Consider the following 8,969-nt stretch of genomic DNA (forward strand, 5'->3'; position numbering starts at 1 on the left):
CCCGCCGCAGCCACTCGCGGTCCTGGTTCTGCGGCGGCAGCTCCTCGAAGCGGCTGCGCTGGTTGAGCTCCCCGTGCCAGGAGGAGCTGCGCGCCAGCCGGCGGGGGGACCTGGAGCGGCTGCGCGGCGGCTGCGCGGTGGGGCGCTGCGGGAGCGCCGGGCAGATCTTGCCTCCCGCCGCTCCCTGGTGCGCTGCAGCTTCCCCTGCGGTGAGCAGGTCGGGGGCCGAGCCGAGGGGCGCCAGTCCAGGCGCTGCTGGGCGAGGATCCTCTGGCGGCACAGGGGGCAGCTGGGGCTGTTGGCCGTCCACTGCTCAGTGCACTCCCTGCAGAAGATGTGCCTGCAGGGCAGAGCGCGGACGGTGTCGCTGACCCGGTCCAGGCAGATGGGGCACCGGTCCTCGCGGGCCTCCACCGGCCAGGCCCACGGCTCGCGCCTGCGGTTGGGAGCCGCCTCCTGGCTCATGGCTGCGGCTGCCCTGGCGCTGTGGGGCTCCAAGGATGGATTTGGAGCCCCAAGGATGGATTCGCTGGAGGCTGCCTCTTGCGGAGCAGTCGGCAGCCTCTGCGCCTCCGCTGGCAATCCACTCGCAAGACTCCTGTCTCACGCACTGGCCAAGTCTCAGTGTCTCGTGCTCCCAGAGGAAGACGCTCACGCCTCGAGAGTCGCCAGCAGGACTCAAGGCGGGCTGGGCCCGCTGGGTATTTAGAGGCACCCGGCCCGTTGTGAGCGCATGGGCTGACTGTGACTCTGCGATGCCGTCGCCAAGGGCGCGCATAGGGGGAGCTTTGCTGTGCGCTTGTTGTGGCGTTGCTGTTGTTGGCATTTGCCTGCCCGAGTCCAGCCAAGGACTTTCTGTGGGACATTTTCCCAAGCGGTGAGAAATAAACGATTGGTTGAAGCAACCAATGGAATGGATTTGGTGTTGCCATTGATCAGTGCCATAGCTGTGAGCGTGCTGATGTTTAATAGCGGTGCTAGCAAAGCAAATGCTATCCTGGGTATTGTTCACCAAGAAGGGAAGGGAAGGGAAGGGGCAGAGCTTAGCAAGAAGGGCTCCCTGTCTTGGTGGGGAAGGAGCAGCGCGGCTTCTCTGTTTCTCTTGTCTCCTTAATCTGTCTCCCCGCCCCTCCTCTGCACCCTCCAGGATTTTCATTCACATCCTAACCTAATCTGTTCCCTCTTTGGAAAGCTCACAGTGCTTGGCCAAATTAGTCAGAGCGCTGGGAGCCCTGGTGGTAAGGAGATGGTTGCTGAATGGCTCATGAAACTGTGAAATAAGGGAATCTTAGAATTTTCTGATTCAGCAGTGTGCTCTGCAGCATTCTGCACCAAGCAAGTCTATCTAGAGCAGGTTTCTGGAAGCCTTGTTGGTTGAGTTTTGAACAAGTCCCGGAATGGACATCCCCACATTTCCTCTGAGCTCTTTTTTCCAGTGTTGCACCTGGATAGAGAGAAAAATTATCCGTGGCTGCACGAGAACACATCCTTGTGCAGCCAACTCCTGCGTCAAGTCGATTTTACCCAGCGGAGCCCCAAAACACAACACAGTAAATAATTTCCCACACCGGGAGTCGAACCCGGGCTGCCTGGGTGAAAACCAGAAATCCTAACCGCTAGACCATGTGGGAGCACATCTGGTTGCCCCACCTGCCTGGCTCTGAGCCCCCAGGTAAATCTGACCCTGCTGAACCCTGTGGAGACCCCAGAACCACTCCCTCTTTCTCCTTCCCTGGCAGCTTGAAAGGCGAAAGCACAACAAAATGCTGGGACCCTCCTGTATCTCCGTTTCAGAGATGCAGTTTGCAGCAGGTACAGGCAGAGCTGGTGCAAGTCCTGTCCCTGGGCTGGCTGCATTAGGCAGCTGCCAACCTGGAGCACTGCTGCCCAATTGAAGGCAGGGTCACACATGAGGCCATTAACACCGTTAAATCAGTGTTAATTGGTGGCAGGAGCTAATTCCACCCAGCATGAAGGCACACTTCCCCTTTATTTGATTTGATTACACTTTTTTGTTTTGTTTTGTTTTTGCTTGATTTCCTACGGTAAGTAGCTCATAATTAACAGAGGATGAATAACATTTCTGCCACTCTGCGCATTAAGTTTTCCCACAACAAATGAAAACATAATTGCCATCACACAGCACCTTTATCTGAGGAAACACACTGCAATTGGGATGATGGAGATTTACTGATAGACACGCACACTTCAGCTGCTTAGAGATGAAAACAGAATGCCTATACAGGGGCTGGAGCTGCTATGCACACTGTATAGCTTCCTGTTGAGAAGAACATTCCATTGCTTGTCTCTACCACAGGCTTGCAGGCTTGCAGGAGCCAGGCCAACGTGTTCTGCAGCACAGGGACTTCTGTGGAGCAAAGGATGGTCTGAGGACACACAGCAGGGGATGTGTGGGATATGGTCCCTCCCCCCCCCACCCAAGGAGACTCCAAAAACTGATAGCGTGTGGCAGATCTGATATCTCCCTTTGCTCACCTTTGATTGTCCCAGGATCCAGGGTGGGTGAAGCAGCCATGAAGGGTAAGTGCATGCACTGCCCAGGCTGACGATGGAGCAACACCAACAACCCTGCACACATCCTTGGGGATACCGAGGAGACACAACTGGAGGATCTTTATTCTCCCAACTGTTTTCATTTTTCATCAAAAAGCAATAGCCAAACCCTAGATATTAACCCCAAGAGCTTGACTAATGCTGCCAAAGAGGCAAAGGGGCTGTGCTGGCACCTGTAGCTGACAGCATCCAGGTTAGGGACCTCTCCCAGAGCCAAGGTATGGGCATGTCCCAGTGAGTACTGCTTCAGGGGAAGTGAGGAGGAGCACTTTTGTTATGTGGTTAGGATATTTTCCCCATTTTTTCTTCTTTATAAAACCCATTTTGCTTCAGTTAACAAATGACAAGTCCTCCTGCTTCCCCTGGCCAATATTGCATGGAGTGTATCTGTACCAGGATGTTCATGAAGACACAAGGTCTAAGATTTGCCCAGGCAAGCTCAAAACCTGTGCTCCCTGGCTGTGTTTATCTATCTCCTGTTGGGCACAGAGAAGCAGCTTGCAGGTCTATGGGCTCCCAACAGTCACTGGAGAAACTCCTCGAGGTGGGTGCAGGAGGTGGCTGCCTTGGTCCATTGTTGTACAGCCCACAGGGGGTGAGATGCCAAACAGGTCCAGGACGAAGGACTGCAAGCTACTTCCTTTAGCCTCCAGAAAGGGGCCAATTTCACCTAGCCCATCCCAGCTGAAGGTGTGGAGGAGCGTGAGATGTGTGTGATGTTCACAGCATGCTCCCTTGGCTCATCACACAGACGGTGGTGAGGCACTGGCACAGGTTGCCCAAGGAGGCTGTGGATGCCCCATCCCTGGAGGCATTCAAGGCCAGGCTGGATGTGGCTCTGGGCAGCCTGGGCTGCTGGTTGGTGACCTGCACACAGCAGGGGGTTGAAACTAAATGAGTATTGTGGTCCTTTTCAACCCAGGCCATTCTACGATTTTATGATTCTATGATTCTATGATCTGGAGCACTTGCCCAGAGCTGTTCCCAGCAGCATGCTTCATAACCATTCCCAAAAAACACAGACTTTCCTCTTCCTCTTCTGCTGCTACAGTGGTTCCCTGGAAAGGCCAGCCTGTTTTTACTTTTCCAGTAGGTTTTACTTTTCTTCAGTAGGTTCAGGTGAAATACAGACTATTCACCCATGTCACCTCTGCTCTGACCAAACCTGGGATCTCTCCAAGCACATTTGTAAACTGATAGCTTCCCCACAGAGGACAATTTGGAGAATTTCTCACATCCTGCCCTTCTGATTTGCTCATGCAGCAGCCCAGGCTTCCCTTGTGCTTTTGTGATGCTGTTGTACAGTTGCAGACAAAATGTTTGGGGAGGATGTAATTGCCAGTTGTTTCATCTGTTGCCTCCCATCTTCTTATCTGAAGTGAGTTCTCATTGCAGAATAAAAGAAAGAACGAGTTTCTGGGAACAGACCTGTCCTGGCTGTACTTCACAAACAAATGGGGGCACAAAACGCAGAAATGGCAGAAAATGCTGAACTGTACTGATGTACTTCAGAAAAGAACTGCATCACTTGTGCTGGGTGTAATTAGTCCTCATTAGAGCTACTTGTCATACAGATACTCCCAGAGGCCCTGCCAGGATTTCTGCTGGGCTTTGAGCAAATCCATGGAGAGAGCTTCCCTGCTCCCAAGCCATCTCGAAGGGAAATCTCCCATGGGTATGGAGTTAAACAGCTCTAAAATAGGTCTTGGTCAGCTTACCGATGTGACACAGCATTTTCTGCATGAGAAGAGCACAGGACCTGGTTTCACAGGGCTTTTTTTCCAGTTCTCCTCCATATTCACTACACCAATCATTTGGTTTGGTAATTACCTACCTACCCCACAGAAGATATCCCTTTTCACAAAAGCTCTGGTCCCACTGCTTTACATCCAGTGGAGTATCCAGTCTGGGGTCCATCCCCACCAATCTACAACAGTGAATCTGTGTCCTCAGTGCAGTGACAGATGCATGGAAAAAGACCCCTGATGGCCACAACACAAAGCCCACGCGAGAAGAAGAGTTGCAGTGGCTGGAGGACCTCACTGCATGCTTTTGTACTGATGGTTTTCAGGCTGGATTAGAAATAAACCGAGAGTTATCAAATAAACTTTGGTGCTCCCAGCACTTCATTGTGAGGGTGTCATAATGCAGGCAGTACCAGCACACTGCACTGCCAGGGTGCCTGCCTGCCAGCTCCCACCCAAAGCTGCTCCATTTTTATTTGTCAACCGCAAGAGATGAGCTGGAATCCAAATAAAACACAAATGGAAACCATCCTTTCCAAAGGGATGTACAGCATTTAGAAGATTTAAAACAGATCTTCCGAGACGTTCCCAGGGCTGGGAGATGGATGAGGTTCTCCTCACGCCAAACTTTCAGGATTAACACCACGATCATGGGAAACAGCCGAGGGAGGGGCAGAATCTCAAGGAGAGCCGTTCACCATGCGGGGGTTCACACCCTGCCCCCAGCAATTTGCACGTGGATGTGATCAAGAGGCTCTCACTGCATGTCAGTGATGTGACAGCGTTAGGATTTCTCACAGCTAAGTACTTTTTCTAATTAAAAAGTGTTCCCTACATATTGTGAACAACACAGGAGCACCTGAAAAGCCAGAAGCAAGCAAGAAATTGTCCAGCATCTTTTGAAATTGAAGAATTCTCTTGATAAATAAATCTCTTAATGAAATACAAGCAATTAAACTAAAAGCCCTATCGAATGCTTCTTGTCACTCCACACATTGACATTTAATTGAATTTTTTTTCCATCCCCTGGTCCCTTTTCCCTGATAAACGAATTCATTCACAACGGATCAGGTTTCACTAACCCAAAAACCAGATGATAGTCAATCAACTAATTGACACAAGAAAGACTTTTATATGAAAAAAAAAAAAAGAGTCTAATTAAAGCTCAAATGAAATTTAATGATACACAGACGTCTTATAATAATGAACAGTCTTTTTATATTAATTACTCTGGTTTTAACCCTTTCCCTCCTTCTGGTCACCTAAGCCATGAGGCTGATGGAAGCACGGGCTGTTGAGTCCATCGAATCCCTCTTGGGAGGTGCTCCAGGCAGAGCAGGGTTCATGTGGGTGACCTCACGCCTGGCTTCTGGGTGCTCCCACACCACAAATAACAAGTCCCGATCAAAGTAGGAGGGAAATGCATTCCAAAAATGAAGAGCAGCCCTTTGAGGAAGAACCAGATAGGAGGAAGAGCGAAGAGCTCACCAAAGGGAATAAGAGTTACATTTCTTAAAATGCTTGATTGCTTGTGCAAGGGGAACCCAGGAGAGATGTCAAGTGTCTTTCCCATTCCAGCTCTCTGCATGCAGCACTCCAGCCCTTCCTGCTGCTCTTGGCTCTCTTATTATGAAGCAGCTATTATTTTCACAATCGTTTTCTAGTGCTCTTTACACCATAACGGAGCACACTGTTGTGAATGGCCATTTTGTTTGCAAGCACGTTTGGACACGCACAGCCTCCAGCTCTTTCACCAGCAGAAAGCACGCAGTGCTCCTCTGTGTGCACGAGGGCTCAGATACTCGCAGAGCTCATCAAGTGCCCAGGGAGATCCAAGGCACGCTGCTCGCTGGGGCACGCCAGCTGTGAGAACTCAATTATGCTAAACAAAAGCTAATAGGGCACCAGAGGGAAGAGGAAAGGGGAATTAGCGGCCCTGTCAGACTCCTCCAGGTAATTATGGTTTCTCTATCTAAAAATTACAACTGCTGTGGAAATGCTGTTTTGTTATGCTGGTGCTTCTGGCATGAACGCGAATGGAGAAGAGTTGGTTCTGCAGTGAAAGCCTTTATGTTTGGAAACATTTTGCAGAGGTAAAGTTACTGCAGAATTAATTGTCACCAGGAAGAAATCAGTTCTGGTGGTTGCCATGAGACTGAAAGATAGCAAGAGCACAGAGTGCTTGAACAGCTGGGGGAGATGCTACTTCACCATCCCAAATGGAGATCTCCCATCTCCATCCCTTGAGGAGCTCAAAGCCATGTAGTCTAGATAGGAGGTAACTGGGGAAAAAAGAAGACTGCTGGCAAGGAGAGAGAGAGAGATGGTGCAGGGAGAGCATCCCCAGAGAGCCCAGCATCCTTTCCCAGAGCCCTCAATAACCAAGACATCATGCCTTGGTCCCCACATGCTCCCAGCCCTCTCCCAATGAATCTCAGCCCACTAAAGCACCCCCCAGGCAGAGATCCCTGGGCCCAATCACCACATCCTCAATGGTGGCACAGGGACATGCTTTGTCCCAGCAGGCAAGCAGAGGTGTTGCTGAGCAGAATGGGAGCAAAAAAGCCCCAAGGGAACACACCAGAGGTGCCCAGCACTCAGAGATGCTGTTTTTCACACCCTGCAAGTCTTTTGGGAAGGAGAATGCCAGTGAGAGAGTAAAGTGCAGCTGTGGAATTTTCCCCAGTATATTTAAACACATTGCTTGGCATTCGTGGAGGTGGCAGGCTGACAAATGCTAGGGCTCTAAGGGTTAAGCTCTTTCAAATGTCTTGGGAGTTATTTGTAAAGCCATTACTTCTGAGTTTGTTAATAAATCAGGATTTAATACACCTGAGTTACATTATCTCTCGGTTCTAATGTATAAATCCTGTCACTAAACCTTCAGCCCCAAGTGCTGTGTGCTTTTAGTCTTAGGTTTAGCTACCTGGTTTCTAAAACATTAGATTGTTTCACAAGTCAAGAGATGGATTTTTAAATCCTTCAAATCTCCCAGCAAGTATACAAATCTGTGTCTGGAGTTACAAATCCGATCAGAAGGTTTGTAAATCCTACAAAAGATTTATCTGAAAAAGTTTTCATTTACAAATTCTTGCTTTGCCTTTGGGACATGTAAGTGACTTATTTACAAAGGAGGATTCAGCAGAGCTGCCATCATTGGGTTAGGTTGAAAAATTCTGCTCTTCCATCGCCACACATTCAGCATGGGATAAACCCTCATCCAGCCAGCCTACATCCATAACCCTAATGGAGTCTGGGGTTAGTGATGAGATGTAGAGAATGTATGGAGAGGAATGGGTGCTCCAGCAGGATGGCAGCCTTCCCTGAGGCCAAAACACAATTTTGGGACTGTCATGTTCTGAAGATGCCACCTCAGCCCACCAAGCACAGAGGGAGAGGGATGAGTAACTAGGAGCAAAGGCCTTGCAGTGAGTCCTGCCCTAGAAGTGAACCATCTACACCTTCAGAAATGTGGCCTGATGTGGTCAGGGAGGGGTGGAGGAGTTGTGCTGCCATCCCAGCGTATTCCATTCTGTGCTGCTCCTCCTGCCATAGGTGCCCTCCCCCGGTGCCATTAAGCCCAAGCTGCCACCTACCAGCAGCAAATCTGTTCCTAAACCTGAACCCAGAGTCAAAGCTAAGTTCAGCAGCATCATCCAGACCCAGAAAGTCAAGCTTCACCGTGGTTTATCTTTTGAATCTCAGTTGGTGCCCACCCTTCGGTCATCTCTGTAAGTGCTCCGATAAGCAGCGTGCACCAGTGCAGAAATCAGGACAGCCAGTTTGGGTTAGTTCAAATGCTAGAGGTTTTTTAATCATTTTTTTTTTTTCTGTGCTGTTCTCCTTCTGTTTTTAGGCCCTCCCATTTGTCCTAGAAAACCTTGTTAGGACGTGGACCTTGGATGACGTGGAGGCAAATACAAAATGAAAGAAAAAAATACAGGGAGGTTTTATCAGAAGTAGATCACATTAGACTAATTTAATATCATTGTAATAAGAAAACAGTCAGCAGCAGAGGAGCTCATCTATCTGGGTTTGAACAAAATACTGCATACACAGACTGATAGGAAATTATTATTTGAGTAGAGATTCAGGGAATAAGGACCTCGGTTACCAAGTGGATGTGGGTCCAGACAGAGGGAGGCCACAAAGAGCTGCCAGCCCAGAAAGCAGTGCTGCAGGCTGCGGCCTGGGACCAGACTGGCTCTTCCAGCAGAAATTGTGTGCTAATGAAACTGGGAGTCCATGAAGTCAGAAGGTATTGCCATTGCTCAGGGAGTCCAGACTGCCATAAATGAAGCACCAAAACGGATTCCAAAATTAAACAAGACCAGACCACAGTATTTTATGCCTAGCTTGCTTGTTCCAGGTTCAACCCATAGGTAAATTTGGGCTCAGAAATGAGTTTCTTTCCAGATGGACCATGAGAGTTTTCTCCGTAGCGCAGTCCATCGTCCAGATGGTGTGAGTGTGATGGCAGAAGACACCCGTGATGCCAAGGGCCATCGATGATTTGGGCTTTTCCACCTTTCTCTCGGGATGCTTTTTGGCTCCTGTGTCTTTATAAAGGTTCTGCTTGGAGCAGAGAAGCTGGGGGGACAACAGAGATCCCACCCACACTGCCTTTCCCACTCTCTCCCCCAAATGGTA

The 8,969-nt window shown here is 49.6% G+C and overlaps 1 non-coding gene across 1 annotated transcript; it reads right to left on the reverse strand.

Moving 5' to 3' along the window:
- Window positions 1–1,559: 1,559 nt before the first annotated feature.
- On the reverse strand, window positions 1,560–1,631 carry TRNAE-UUC (transfer RNA glutamic acid (anticodon UUC)). The gene has a single exon. It is a non-coding gene; the product is annotated as a tRNA-Glu (tRNA).
- Window positions 1,632–8,969: the final 7,338 nt, after the last annotated feature.

The sequence above is a fragment of the Tympanuchus pallidicinctus genome, unplaced genomic scaffold (assembly GCF_026119805.1).
Source record: "Tympanuchus pallidicinctus isolate F22 unplaced genomic scaffold, pur_lepc_1.0 scaffold20, whole genome shotgun sequence".
Classification (NCBI taxonomy): domain Eukaryota; kingdom Metazoa; phylum Chordata; class Aves; order Galliformes; family Phasianidae; genus Tympanuchus; species Tympanuchus pallidicinctus.